Source organism: Pongo abelii, chromosome 4, assembly GCF_028885655.2.
Source record: "Pongo abelii isolate AG06213 chromosome 4, NHGRI_mPonAbe1-v2.0_pri, whole genome shotgun sequence".
NCBI lineage: Eukaryota > Metazoa > Chordata > Mammalia > Primates > Hominidae > Pongo > Pongo abelii.
This window is the reverse complement of record NC_071989.2, coordinates 107,728,233-107,744,459: the sequence shown is the minus strand read 5'-3', so window position 1 is coordinate 107,744,459 and position 16,227 is coordinate 107,728,233. Positions and strand designations below refer to the sequence as shown.

At 34.3% G+C, this 16,227-nt stretch overlaps 1 long non-coding RNA gene across 1 annotated transcript in view; it reads right to left on the bottom strand.

Annotated features, from left to right (window-relative positions):
- Positions 1–2,317: 2,317 nt before the first annotated feature.
- The window catches only part of LOC129059477 (uncharacterized), a 33,452-nt gene continuing 19,542 nt past the window's right edge, over positions 2,318–16,227 (bottom strand). Inside the window, exons 2-3 of the long non-coding RNA XR_008525401.2 lie at positions 12,127–12,229; positions 2,318–7,401 (exon numbers count right to left, since the gene is read on the bottom strand). This is a non-coding gene — a long non-coding RNA (uncharacterized LOC129059477). The remainder of the gene's footprint in view (positions 7,402–12,126; positions 12,230–16,227) is intronic.

Below are 16,227 nucleotides of genomic sequence, written 5' to 3'. Positions count from 1 at the left end.
AAACTATTATTTCCTTGTATTATACAAAACAGGATCATCGTATATGGCCTTTGAGTTCTAGTTATAATTTCTTACCTATAGCAAAATCTGTGTTATCTGCTTCATGAGAGACTACTTGTACAGAGTTTAAAAGACAAAATAGTCTGGGTGTGGTGGCTCACGTCTGTAATCCCAACACTTTGGTGAGCCAAGGCAGAAAAATACTTTGAGCTCAGGAGTTCAAGACCAGCCTGCGCAACATATGTAGAGACAGTGTCTCTACAAAAAAAAAAAAAAAAAAAAAAAAGGACAAAAACATTTACCATTCTCATCCTCTTCAAATCTGGTGATATTTTAAAAATATATTCACCCGATAAAGTAGAAGTCTTATTTTACATTGCAAAAATTATTTTACTGTATATAACTAAATAAATTTGCAGTACAAACCAGCTTTTTCTATACGTCTCACATGGTTGTGGGATTGCCTCCATTTAACTAAATGCATATTATAAAGTAAATGGAATTTCAAAACATTTCTTAAGTCCCCAACTTTTCCAAAAAGATTTATAAGTAACTGAGAAACCATACAAAGTTATTTGCAAATGCTATGACATCCTCAGTTTATTCAGTAGTGTAGATATCATCAAATATTTACTGAATTTTTAATTTAAATAATACTAATGGCATTATTGCAACTTGATGGATACAAATTTGTCTAAATGTAGCTATTTTCATAATTGGGTATAAAAATTAAAAAAATATAAAAATACTAAAATAGATATTGGAATCTTTCTAGAATGAGCTCTAAGTATCAGACTAATTATAAATAGAGAAGAGAGTTAAAATGGAAATCTGTTATAGACCAGGCTGAAAGCTATAATGAAGTTATTAAATCATCAAAAGCAAGTGGACTGATGGGAGTAATGCAGTGGGTAATAATGTAATTTAATTAATATTAAAGAAAAATAAACACTGGAAATTACCAAAAGAGCAGGACTGTAGATTCTGTAACATATCTTCAAATAGGTTTGCAGCAATATTGGATGGGAAATTGAATTTATCGTCCAATATGATAGCAATATCAGTGCAGCAAAGAAACAGAGACGAACCATCCAAATTTAATAACATTAATAGCATTATAACTGAGACAGTGATACTGAATCGTGCTAGTTACTGCCTTTATTATATTGCTTAGGCACAGATATCAGAGAATTCAGGGAGGTTTGGTTCTTATCTAGATTCCAAAGAAAATGTTTAGAGTCTTAAAAGGCTTATTTCCTCAGTTTAATCACACTTAATTTGATACTTCTCTTTCTCCATTATGCTTATTAACAGTTGAATTCACCCAGATGATATCGGCTTATAAATCCATTCACTAAAATTTGCCTTTCTCTTTAGTCACTCCAATTACAACAGTGTAGTCCATTGTGCAGCTAAATTGGTGTATGAAAATAAAGAACTGCTACTTTCACATACATTTTCTATCCCTCTACCTTAGAACCCACATCAAAGCTTTGTATGTTTTGTGCTGCTGCTACCCCTCAGGGCAGAGCAATAACCTCCTCAAAATTTCATCTCTGCTACGTTAGTGATATAAATGTCAACTGACTTTAGCTGAAGCAGACTTTGGAAATCAATAGCAAGGATTACTGTCAGAAGTAAGTATATCTTGCTAGTTCTAGCAAGTAAGTGGTCAATTGTAGACGACATTGAGTGAATTGAATACATCATTCTCAAAATGTTGTCAGTGAAATTTTATAATTTCCTGTTGACTACTTTCCAGTTGGTGTTGCTGATATTAAATTATATAACCTACAGTCTGTTTCCAGCTCCTATTATGTCTGATTATCTATCCTCAGCACAGACCTCAATTTTCCCAGCTTGAATGTTTCCATTTACTCATAACCATGTTAAGAGGAAAAAAAAAAAACATGCAAGCAGTCATGATTTAGGGCCATGCCATCAAAGGATTAAGGATTTCAGTGCTGTGACTCTGACAGTCTCTAAATTTTGTACTGCAGGTTGAACAAAAATTTCTTCGGAAAACATAATTTTCAATATTTCAAAGAAAGTGTGTTTCAGGAAAAAAAAATCAAAGTTTGAAGATATTTGAAGCCTACTAAAATTATTTAAAGAAATTCTTATCACAAGATATTGTTTTAATGAAATTACATCTCACATGATTTTAGAAATTGAGTACTACAAAAATATTAATGTCCACGTATAGCTAAAAAATCCTGGGCATTAAAGAGTTAATGTTTAATTGTTATAAAAATTTATTTAATTATAATACTAATAAATAGTTTATTTAATTGTACAAATAAAGGTTTTTGTTGTTTTTCTTTCCTTTTTTTCTATTTCCTGCTCCATCACTGAAGTAGCTAATATCCAGAAATCTCAGTGAAGATTGAATCACCATTTCGCAGATCTAAACTCTCAGAGGGAAGTCCAGTTGTTAAGAGGAGAAAAATATGCAATCAATGCTACCATATCCTAGATAAATAAGTAAAGACCTCTAAATAGTCAAGAGAGGATACTTTGCCAATTATACTCAGGATGGAAGGTGATGACATGGGAAACATGTCATTCCAGAATTCCCAACAATTTCCCTTTTTTAGCTTTTTCACCGTATGAACTGAAGAGCAAAATTTGACCTCATAGACAGTTGATTGAACAATTGTTCAGCTTTAATAACTAAGATGGCACAGAAAACATGTATTCAATTTACAGTCCTCCAGGAGCTACAATCCAATATCAGTCTGGATTTAGTAAGGAAAATAGAAACTGATTGCAACTGAATAGAGTTATTTACATGACTCTGCTACTGGCTGAGGAGTGGAATTCATGAAAACTTTCCATTAATTGTTTGGGGAGTTCCCACCGAAGGTCACAGAATTTGAACTGAAGTTTTTCACCTGAAGAGTTGAATTAGAAGTCCTCAGGCATCTGCCTGCAAGCTGTTGTGTTCTTTGAGGACTTCTAAGAAGCTACCATAAATTACCCAGTCTGGAACAGTGAAAACAGTGGTCCTCAAGAACATGCAAGAATGTTGCTGTGTGAACTTTGCCTTTGCCCAGAGAGAATGATAGCTTCACCTTCATTACAGTATTCCAAATACCCTGAATTCCTCACATAAGGGAGCCTTATCCAAGAACTGTACAATGAGGGGCACTTTGGAACTCCATCACTTCCTTGATGGTGTTGATGCCTAACCAGCCTCCAGTGGTCCTTCTCAATGCATGGATTTTTGGACTCAGCAGTTACAAACCACAACTCCCTTTTATCCATATTTTCAGTTCTGACCAAAGGTAATACCATCATACTTTTCTTACCTAGTTCAGAATGACCCTTATAAGCTCAAACACACATAATCAAGAGAAAATACAAAACCTTGTGTGACATTCTATCTATCTCTGAATGAATTTTGTTTCTTTTCTAGTTCAGTCACAATCATTCTTTTGTATCTTAAAACTTAAAGACTAAATTATATGAGCAATTTTTAGTGACGCTGTTTATATTAGATAATAAAGGAACTATAGTGAGAAAGATTAAAACATTATTTGTTAATAGATACAAAATATATATATATGCATATATATAAGCAAGAAGAAAATATGGATAACTACTACCATCCTTGTTTATGCAAATGATCTCATATTCATAGTTGGCATCTGTAACTTTTCTTTTCACTACCCAGTCCTCATTCCCTTCATCCTCAGCCAGTGTGCCAGCTAGTCATGGTTCTTTTCCTGGGGGGTAAGAGAATCTTCTGCCTCCATTGAACAGTAGAAAATCAATCATGATAAATTATTCCAGCTAATACAGTAAATCCCTTCTTTTTGCCAAATGCTTCTGTGGCAGAAGGAATACAAAAATGCTTAGCTTCTGATTTAATAGACACAATCTTGCATGCCTTGGTAATAGCATACTTCCCACGGGGACAACAGTCTCCAAACCATCAGAGCCTAATGTTGCGGAGATAGAAAACAAAATTTTGCTATTGGGAAATTAACATCTATAGAGTGAACAACTCCTCTCACGTCTACTCCTTGGCCCTTGGGCCCATGAATGTTGGCTGTAAGAGAAAGTGCTTTGTAACATTGATCAATGGTTCAGAGCATATAACAAATCTAGGACATTGCCCCGCCACACAAAGGGTTTTCCCTGTTAGTACTGTTCTTCAAATATCATTCTGCTGCTCTATAAAATAGTTTTCAGGTAATGAATGACAAGGCTTTATGGTAAATTATGCTACATTATTATTTTTAGGGTATTCTATAAGGCAAGAAAGAGAAATACATATTAACAACAAGTGTCTATTCTAAAAGAATACATATCCTGCCATTTACAATATGAAGGTATGCAATATAACCAACCTGCTATTAGGTGACGTGTTTGTCTCCAGGGATGTTATTATATTGGGAGTTCATGACTAATCACTGTTACTGCCAAGTAAGCTACATCAGATCAGATCTTTAATAGAGAAAGTATCTGTTTTAGAGCTCCCTGCTAAGTTCTACTCCTGCTATCATGGCCACTTAATTCAAGAGGCCATTGAGAAAGAACTGGCATTTCTGGGAAAAGAGGCTATCAGATATTTACAGAACTGATCATCTTTCCTACCTGGATATTGAGGGAATTAACTGTTGTGGTTTCACTTTTTGCCCATTCTCAGATATCCTTTTACTTTTTTCCTCCCTAGATGTCTTGTAACCAATTTGTGAATTGTGTTCTTTTCTACTCCATGAACATCCAGCCAACATGTGAGTCATGGCTCATGGATCACTGCAGATTTATAGCTCAGATTATTTATTCCTCCTGGTAAAGTGAACAATTAGATATGTTGCTTGAATTTCTGTCTACTGAGATTTTCCTTCACCAGCAGCGTTCAAGGTCCTCCTGATAGGGGCTGTAATGTTGCTATTTGCCACCACTAGGTCATGCTGAAATATAATAATAATACAAATGCCAGAATCATTTGTAAACCAGTTCAACTATTTTTCTTCAGCTGGCTAGTTATAGGGAATTTCTTGTGAGGTCATACATGTGGGTCGAAGAAGGGGCTATGTATTAGGAATATACCATGAGAAACTGAGCTAGTTACTAATGGAACTTACTTGTGCTTTGTGGAGTCCCTTGAGCTTGATTTTATATATCACACTTCTATTTGATTATAGAATGTTGCTGTGCACATCCAAATTTATGACTTGGTAGATCAGAAAACACTGATTTCAAAATGGAAATCTTAGGTTATATGATAATTTGATGGCTCGTGGTGAAGCACTTAGTCATTTTCCAGGGCACAGTATTAAGCCAGAAATATTTATCAGGAGTGATACATAGAAAATGTGCAAGGCTTAGCTATAAAATCATAAGGATTAATGCTGATTACCAAAGTTCTGTGCATTATATCTATCTGTCATAGATACTACAAATACCACTGGATCCACTATATAACAACATTCATGTTGCTCCTACTGTTACTTTTGTACTTATTCTGTACTGGTCTGTTTTAATGTAATAATGCTGTAACAAAATTGCCAAATACCAACACGTATTTATTATGTTTATGGATATGCAGGCCAAATTTGGCTTAGAGAATCAAGATTCAGTCCAATTTAACAGTTTTGCTTGAGTCTGTAAGATGGGTGGACTTGGCTCCAGCAAATAGAGTTCACTTCTGTTCCCCAAGGCTTCAGCACAGATTCTATTGAGAGGCTCTGCTTCATTCTCCAGGATACCAATTGGCTGTCAGTTATCGTGCTAGGCAAAATAACACCTCACCAAAGATATCTACACCTTTATCCACAGATCTGTGAATATGTTACCTAACAGGGCAAAAGGGACTTTGCAAATGTAATTAAGTTTATGGATTTTGAAACGGGGAAATTATACTGAATTAACTCAGTGGGCCCATTCTAATTATTTGAATACTTAAAATGAGAGAACTTCCCCTGGTTGTGTTAAAGTGATGAGAGAGAACAAGGAGGCAATATTCAAAATGTAAGAGAAACTCCTCCTATCATTATTGGACTAAGTGATGGAGTAATGAGGCCACCAGCAGAAAAAAAAAATGTATGTTGGTTCTAAAAGACAAGGCTGGCCTTCGTCTGACAGCCAGGAGTCTTACAACAACAAAGGTCTCTATTAAGTATAATTTTTTAAGATCAATAAATAAATCCTCCCCTAGATCCTCCAAAAGGAATACAACCCTGCCAACACCTTGATTTTAGCCCAGCAAGAACTCAGATAAGTTTTTGATCTAGTAGGGTAATATATTTGTGTCATGTTGTATAAACACTAAATTTGTGGTAATTTATTATTACAACAATAGAAAATGAATACAATTACCCCTCATATCTCTCCTTGTCCTTGGATAAAAGCCTAATCAGCCAATGTTTCTTCTCATGGCATATACTAGAGCAGAGCATAAGAAGAGCAGAAATACATACAAGTTGTGTATTATTTATCCAAAATACTTGGGACCAGAAATGCTTCAGATTTTGGAGGTTTTTTTCTGATTTTGGAATATTTACATTTTATACTTACTGGTTCAGTATCCCTAATATGAAAGTATGACATCCTAAATGTTACAATGAGCATTTTCTTTGAGCATCAATCAGTGCAAAAAAATTTACATTTTGGAGCTTTTTGGATTTGAGATTTTTGAATCAGAAATACTTGACCTGTACTGCATTTCAATACTTTGTCCTGGAACTGTCACACTGTCACTTCAACTCAAAACCTATAGGCCAAAACAAATCAAATGGCAAACTAAGCCCAACACTTATGGATCAGGCAACTATAATACACCTTACTAGAAGGAAACTAGAGGGTCACATATCAAAGGGCAAAGATATATATTTCCTATAGAAGAAGGGTATAAGGAAATGAAAACCCTAATCCAATCTATTAGAAAGCCATTTGGAATGATAAAACAGAATAAATAATTGGAAGACAATGAAAGACATGTACGGGAAACTATGCTAATCACCTCATAAATAAGTTATTGTATGAATTTATATAATTAGACACATCCTAGATTACTAGCATGAAATACTTTAGGATAAAAGAGGTGTAAAATAGTAATTGACAAAGCTGTTGAGAGAATGAAAAATATGGATGACAATCAAGGAGTAATATGTTCTTTAATATTTAAAGATCTTCTAGATGGTTTGACACAACACACTGACACTCAGATAGATGAAAGGAAAAACTCTGCTACTTACAGTTGTGAATTAGAGAAGGCTGCCAGACAGGGCCACATTAGGGGTTGCTCCCACGGACAAGGTAGCAGCAAACTGGAGCCATAGGTGTGGGCAGTTTATGTATGACAAGTGGAGGAAAGGAGTTAGCTAGACTTTATGAGCTTCTTGTAGATGGGCTATTTCTAAGTCTGAAGTTAGAAATCAGTATCCAGACCTATGAAAAGATAAAAAAATATGTAAAATCAGCCTTGCTGTTTGAAGGTTTCTGTCCCCTCCAAAATTCATGTTGAAACTTAATTCCCAATGCAATAGTATTAAGAGTTGAAGCCATCTGAAAGGTGATTAAGTCATGAGAGGTCCTCCGTCAAAAATGGATCAGGACTTTTATAAAAGAGCTTGAAGACAAAATGTTAGGCCCTTTAGCCCTTATACCTTCTCCCATATGAGAATACAGCAACAAGTTCCTATCTTGAAGCACAGGCCAGGGCCTCACCAGACATCAAACCTGCCCATGCCTTGATTTTGTACATACAGCCTCAGAACTGTGAGAAATACATTTCTATTATTTACATATTAGCCAGTCTGTGGTATTTTGTTATAGAAGCAAAAATGGACAAGATAGTAAGGCTTCAACTAGCAAACTAGAAAATTAACAATAAACTAATCAACATTAAAAGGAGGAAATAATAAATACAAAATTAATAGTTGAAAACATTAAAAATCATGAAACCAATAAAGACAAATAAAGACAGTGACCAATCAGATTTCCAAGAGGAGACAAAGAGCACTATCAGATTTGAATAATTAATGGTGGGGTGAGATTAATGAGAAAAAGTGCACCTTGAAAGAATCTATGACCTATGAATGTAATTAGCTTCAAGTGACTGTACATGGAAAATTTGGTAGAATAATCAACCTAATTCTCATTATCCCGCAGCCAGGTCCTGGGATTCTGTTACCTAAATGCAACTCAAAGACAGGGGAAAGAGTGCTCATCAATTTAGCCCATCTTTCTCTCTATACCCTATTCTTTTTGGTGTAGACAGAAAAATGGAGATATTGGAAAGTGAATGTCCTCGAGCAATGGAAAATGCCTTTGGAAAGGGCACTACAGTGGACATCAGACGTTGTAATTGTTTCCTTCTCTCTCTTTCCTTATGGGAACACATACCATACAGTTTAGATGAAGCAAATTCATAACCTGAAGGGTGAGGTAGGCATGTGACACAAATCAAAGCAACTAGACAACCTCATAAGTTTGGCGACTTGTTTGTTTCAGAGGTTTATGTAACTCAAGCTGAGAAAATAAAAATCTGACTGGAGATGTTATGCCTGAGCTATCAGGAAAGATATTTTCCTGAGAAGGAGATTAGACTGAGAAGATTTGCATCAGTGAAGTTGATAGTCATATATTTCAACAAGTAGTGAGATTATCCTTGAAAAATCCAGCTAAGCAAAGACTAGAGAAGGCAAGAAAAAAGTAGGGAGGGAGACAAAAGCTAGAGACTAATTTAAGTCCATGGGTCTATTCATAGCTGAAGCTAGCAGAAACCACCAAATTCCCAGTTCCCAGCTGTGTGAGGCAATATATTAATATTCTATTTTTTTTTGGTTAAGCTAGTTTGATCTGGGTTTTGGTCACAGAATTTGACATATAAAGATATAATATTTCAAGTGAAGTACTTGAAATGTAAAATTGTCTCTGTTGAGGCTGTAAATAGAGCAATGAGAATTATTTCATCATCAGTTGGGATGTCCACAGTCCTTACAGCAAACCAATTTATTGAATTTTTGCTTCTTATATCTTTTTGAAACCAGACAGTCTATTATCAAGGCTGTAGAATATACAACTTTATTTTACAAATATGTATCAGCTATGTCTTATGTTTTTCAGGAAATTCTATGAAAATGAAACAATTTCTGTCCAAACTAGCCCACCTGTAATGTGAAAAAAAATCCAACTTCTTATACAGAGGGTCTTTCAATCTGTGGTCAATGATTCAAGGTAGAAAGTAATCAGGTAATCATATATTTTCTCTTAGATTTTAGAAAATTTAATTTTCTGTTACCAAATCACTTTTCTTTCTCCCCTTCAATACCATCCAGAAAACAAGCTTTCTTTATTTTTCCTTCAACTCATGAGTAGGGTTTATTTGGTAGAGTTAATTTCTGATATTTGAGTATTTTCTTTGGATCTTATGTTTGCATTTCCTAAAAATTTCAATCTAATTTTTTTATATATTCAGAAGCAAAAAGGAATCTACACAACCACAATTGTCACATTGCCAAAGAGGATTGCTGTATCCTGTTGAATCTTACGTTTTTTGCTGTATTTCTACCTGTTAATTGTATCAAATGCTTTTGGAGGTAGGGATTAGAGAAATAAATAGAAATAAGTATATCACAGCATCTTCTGCACACTAATTATAAGACACAACCGTGTCAGGCTTACAAAGTTACTTTAATATTATTAATGCAGGTCAAAATAATGGGAAAAATTCTACTTTTATAAATAAGTTTGTTCTTTCCTTCTACAATTTCAGATATAGGGGAAGAGGAACAATTTTTTTTAATCTGGATAAGCACCATTATTTTTATTTTATTTGTATTTGTTCAGTTATTTATTTTGAGACAAGGTCTCACTCTGTTGTCCAGGCAGGAGTACAGTGGTGTGATCACAGCACACTGAAGCCTCCATCTCCCAGACTCAAGTGATCCTCCCTCCTTAGCCTCCTGAGTAGCTGGGACTGTAGGTAGGCATCACCATGCCCAGATAATTTTTAAAAAAGAGATGAGGTCTTGCTATGTTGCCCAGGCTGGTCTCAAACTCCTGAGCTCAAGCAATCCTCCAACCTCAGGCTCCCATAATGTTGGGATTACAGACGTGAGCCATTGCAGCTGGTCTAAAACACCATAATTCTTAAAAAGCAACACAAAATAAGAGAATGCCTCCATCTGAATATCAGATAGAGTTGTCATATCAGCTGAGTCACAGTAACATCTAATAGATTTTGGATGGTGCATTCCGAAACCCAAGCTCATCCCTAATGTGGAGACAGCGCTGGTTATCTCGGCCAATAATTTAAAGAATTACAGCTTCAGTTATTAGATAAATCCTATTGTAGAAATGAATGAATCAGGCTGTCTTTGAACCAATGCCATCATACATTCATTTTATTCAATATTTTTCAATAACCTTCTGATTAGGATTTGGCATTTCAGGTCAGTCTGCCTGGTTGTATAGCCTGGTTCATGTACTATGGCAAAGTATGGTTGGTATTCTGTTTTCATATAGTAATCTTTAGATTTGTTTATATAACTATCACCCTAATAGATGGTTCATTCTTGTTTTGATCAATTTGGGTTTGTGTTTATTCTACAAGATGACTATAACTTGAATTGTGGTACTATAATAAAATCACCAGGGCAAATGTGCCTTGGATGACAGCCATTCATCACTTCACAACTCCTGTACAAAACTAATGTGCACCTCCCTTTTTCCCTCCATCAACTAACTTCTCTCCACATTTCAGAGAAGATATGTCTTGATAACTCTACCTTCTTGGAAGAACTATTATAAGGAAAAGATTAGTTTCCATCAAGGTGATTCACATAAAATATGTTTCCAGCCTCTTCTACTTGAATGTTACTTGGAAACAAATTTACTACAGCTGCTGCAAAAATTTCCCCCATTTCAGATAGATTTACAGTTGGATATAGCATATAAGCTGTATCTACAGTTTCTATAGTCAATATTTGCCAGCATTGCTCCTAGCACAATTAGTAGAGGCTTTGAAAAAATGGACAAGGTTTTGGCTATGTAAGCTACGACTTATTTGTACAATTTCTATTTATTTACAGACAGAATCTGACAGTGTGTCTGATTATGCTAGGCAAGATTTCAAAAGTCACAGCCAAATTATGTGACAGCAAATTGTATTGCCAGAAGAACTGATATATGTAATCTATATCCTAATACATCTTTAACATTTGCCATCTATAAAATTATTTTTCTATCTATAAAGTTAAATTCCTATTCTTGAGAAGTACAAGGAGTGTTGTTCTAGTAAATATTTAATAACCGGTTCAAATAAGAAAGAACCAAAAGAAAAAAACCTGATTCGTTACATTTAATAATAACTTTTGGTGGGTAAATATTTCTACTCTAGCTGCATTCAACTTACCAACATGTCATAAATGAATGTGGAGTTAAAAAGAGATGTTGCACAGTTCTGCTCTCATGAAGCAGAAACTTCGCCATATCAGTGAATAAGATAAGTTTAATATAGAACTGAATTTATTTTTTAGCATCAAAAAGAAAAAGAATCCAAGGTTAACATGCCATAGAGAGGTAATAAACACTAAAAAGCTAGAATTTTTGACTTTTATAATTTGATTTTCAAATAAAATAATTTGAATTGAAACTAATAATTTAGAAAATTTTGCCCTGACTCATTCATTTTTACTCCTGAAGAAATGAAATGCCAAGGTTTACAGGAATTTGTCCCATTGCAATGCACATTAATTGGCAAAATGAATTGTGACTAATTTTCTATATGACTACAGCAAAAAAAAATGAGTTACAATAGATGAAGATTCTACAGATAAAGTGTTAAAGTGATTTTTAAAAATTTGTTATTCTGAATTTCCAAATTCAGTGATATCTCTTTTTAGGACTAATGATGGCTCTTTTTGACAAAATTTAAAAAAAATTCTTGAAAATAAAAATAAGTTCAAAGTTTCTGCTTCTATGTAATGTAGGTGTAAATACACCCTGCCCTGTATCTCCCAGTGAATGCAGCCATAAAATCTGGACAGAATGCACACAGCATGTATTTGAAGGCCTTGAAAAGTTAGTAGTAGGAAGTGAATTGAGGAATGAAAACAGAATTCAAAGTATCACCAAAGCAGAGGTGACTTTGTCATTTTTTTCCCTTACCTGGACTCAATGCAGCTTGAGATGTGGGAGTGAGCATGGGCCTTGACTGTCAGCTTGAGGAAAAGTCTTTTGGTTCTGGCTTGAGGAGAGGAACAATGGTCTTCTGAGATTTAGAGAGAGTTGAATAAATTATCAATTGTTAATATTTTCTCTTTTCTTCTATACCTCAGCACCCAAACAAGTCCATCCTATACTAGGAGCAGCAGCAGAGAGAATGGGTGGCTGCAGTATCTAAGACTCAGAGGGAGCGAAATGTGCTCTCCAGAGGATGGTGGCCTCAAGAAGATGGGAAAATCTCTGCTGTTTTTGTTCCTTTTCTTTCCCTCTCTTTGTTCTCTTGCCTCTTAGCCTCATACATAGGCACAGATGTGGGAAGTTTATGACAGATCTAGGTAAATGAAGGCCCAGCTCTCTGGCCAAAGGATGAAAAAAAAAAAAGAAATCGCAGAGAACCACAGTGTACAAGGGGCATCAGAGAGAGAGTCAAACCTGGGAAATTAAGCCCAGAAAGTTGTTTATGAACTCCTGAGCTCAACCCTGAAGTTTGCAAATGTGAATCTGTTCAAATGGCATGCACAGACACTGGAACTATGACATAAAGCACCGCCAAAGCCCAGACTACACAGTGAGTAGGCCATAGATAAACCAGCATTGAATAGCCAGGCAAAAATTTTAAAACAATCCTCATATTGAAGCTATGACCTACAGAACGTAGTTTCAATCAGCTAGGTTGATTTTATGTCCAAACAACAAAAATACCAGCATGTACCATAGAATTTTTTAAAGTCACCAAAATCTCACAACATACTATTAGAAATGAACAACAGACAATTAAAAATTTCTTGGCATAAAAAGAAACCGAAAAATATCAATTCACATGGGAAAAGACAATCAACAAAACATCAAATTGAAACAACAGATGTTACATTTATCTGAGAGGCTTAAAGCAACATCTTGTAAAAATATTCTAACAAACAAAAACAATCACCCTTGAAACAAATGAAAAGAGAAATTCTCAGCAAAGTAATAAATGATACAAGGAATGGAAACATTTTTAAAAATCAAATGAAAATTTATAGGTGAAAAACTTAATAACACAAACTAAACCCAGGAAAACAAGAATCTCCTACTGTTTGGGATTTAATAACATGATGGAGATAGCAAAGGAGTCAGTGAGATAGATCTGTACATTCAGCCACTGGGGAAAGCAGTTTGGAGATTTCTCAAAGAACTTAAAACTGTCAATTGACCCAGCAATCCCATTACTGGGCATGTACCCAAAAGAAAATCAGTCATGCTACCAAAAAGACACATCCATTTGTATGTTCATTGCAACATTATTTACAGTAGCAAAGAAAAAGAATCAACCTACATATCCATTAATAGCGGATTGGATAAAGAAAATATGGTACATATGTACCATGGAATACTATGTAGCCATACAAAAGAACAAAATCATATCCTTTAAAGCAACATGGATATAGCTGGGAGGCTATTATCCTAAACAAATTAACATTAGGAACAAAAAATCGAATACTACATTTCTCACATATAAGTGGGAGCTACACATTTAGTACACATAGCCACAAAGAAAGAAACAGTAGACATTGGGGAAAATCAGAGGGTGAAGAGAGGAATGGGAGGGGCTTAAAAAACTACCTATTGGGTGCTATGTTCACCACCTGGGTAATGGGATCATTTGTACCCCTAAGCTCAACATCATACAATATACCCATGAAACAAACTTTAATGTGTAACCCCACGCTCGACATCATACAATGAACCCAAGACACAAACTTTTACATGAACATAAAATAAAAGTTGAAATAAGAAAGAAAAAATGTCCAATCTGACCAACAAAGATGGATAAAAAAGAATAGAACATCAGGTTCCTTTGAGAGACCACTTGTCTAAATTGAGAAAGATTTACATAGAAAAATACAAAAAAATTTTTTTTAAAAGTCTGGAAAATTTGACAGAAGACATAAACATATAGATTCAAGAAGCTCACTGAACTCCAAACAGTAGATACACAGAGAATTGATACTGAGATACATGATAATCAAACTGCTAAAAAAAAATTTGGTTACAAAGAAAAAAGCATCCTGAAAGCAGCCTGTGTAAAATTATACACTACTTATAGGTTAATAACAATTCAAGTGACAGTATATTTCTTCTCAAAGACCACAAAGTCCAGAAGAAAGTAATATAAAATGTTTAAAGAGCTGAAATAAATCAACTATCATCCCAGAAATCTATATCCTGTAAAAATATTCTTTAGCAATGAAGGTGAAGTAAATGCATTCTCAGATTAAAGAAAACTGAAATAATTCATTGCAGAAAAATCTGTTATTTTAAAAAAATTGCTAAACAGTTTTTTAGATGGAAATAAAATGGTAGCAAATAAGAAAAAGTAGACTTTAGGACAAAGGAAATTACCAAGGGTAAGAAGGAATTATTTGCTGAATAATAATGTGGTTTACCACATATGTCAATATAGATTTTTCAACATTATTTTTTTCTTGCTATATAGTGTGCCCCTTTTAATCTGCAGATTTAAAATAATTTTTTCAATACATAAAAATATTTTCTCATTTTTATACCTATCATTTCATATGTAATTTCCTAAATCTCAAACACTCCCTATCTTTTGGGTTTTAATCTAAAAATATTCTCCCTGTCATTATTTTTAAATACATAATAATGATTTTTCCTTATCAATTTGTTGATACTGCTTTGAAGTCATTCTTTTTAACTTATTCATTTTGTTATGTTTTAAGCACTTACTGTGTGCCAGATACCCTTTTGGATACAGTGAAAAAATTATTAAATTCCTGATGTCATGTGAATTTTAGTTGGAAGTCAGAAAAATAAGCAAAATAATTTTATTGAGCATTGAAGGCTTTAATGAAAATTGACGTTAGTGATAAAACTCTAATTTATCATTATTTTGGTTTATGATTTTTAAATATTTTTTATCATTTGTATTTTATACATTAAATTTTGTCTTTCTTTCTTTTTACAGTTCATTTTTGCTTTTGATATGTGATTTCCTTGTAACAGCTTTATTGAGTTGTAGTTGACATAGAGTGAGCTGCACATATTTAAACCATATACTTTGACAATTTTTATATTTGAATATACCCATAACCATCACCACAATCAAGATATGAATATTTCCAATACCCTGAAGGTTTTGCCCCTTGGGAATCCCTCAGTATCCAATCACAAATCATTTTTTTCAGTTACTACGATTAGCTGACACTTTCTTGATATATATTAATGAAATTATACTGTATATGCTCCTTTTTTCTTTTCATTCCAAGATAGTCAACTTAGTCTACAAGTTAAGCATGCTCTATCCTTACCAAATTTAACATTTCAATATTCACAATCATGTTATACCAGTTCCTTAAGGTGACAGTGGCTTCCCACAGTCCACAAAAGAAAAAAAACTAATTCCTTGTCACCATCAAGTCTTTCATAATCTGGCACTGATGTAGTCTTTTGGCTTTATTTATACGCGTTGGTTTACCACAACAGGAGTGCCTGTCCTCACTTAGGTCCATGGGCACAGGTCCGAGGGTGGAGCCCTCACCAGGGACCCCACTCTTCTGTATGCAGCACTTCCCTGCCTCCCTCCTATATCATGTCCCCCTCTGAAAAGGTACATCTAACTGCCATTAGATTATGGATGACGACCTGTCTTAGCTACTTCCTGCTGACAGGGGGCGCTGTTATACAAAAATTTACTCAAGATGGATTGAAAACTTAAATGTAAAATTCCAAACTATAAAACTGTAGAAGAAAAACCTAGCAATACCATTCAGGACATAGGCACAGACAAAGATTTGTTGACAAAAATGGCAAAAGCAGTTGCAACAGAAGCAAAAATTTGTCTTTGCATTTTAGTACTTATGATAATGCTAACACTCCTTAAGTAGTAATACAAGCATTTTTATTGGTTCTATTCCCGTTTTTTCTTTCTGCACCTCCTCTCACATTCTATTTTTACTTTTTTAGTCTTATATACACCTAATGTGGTATGGGTCAAAAAATAGTGTCATAAAAATTAATGAAAGGATAACTATCAATTACTTT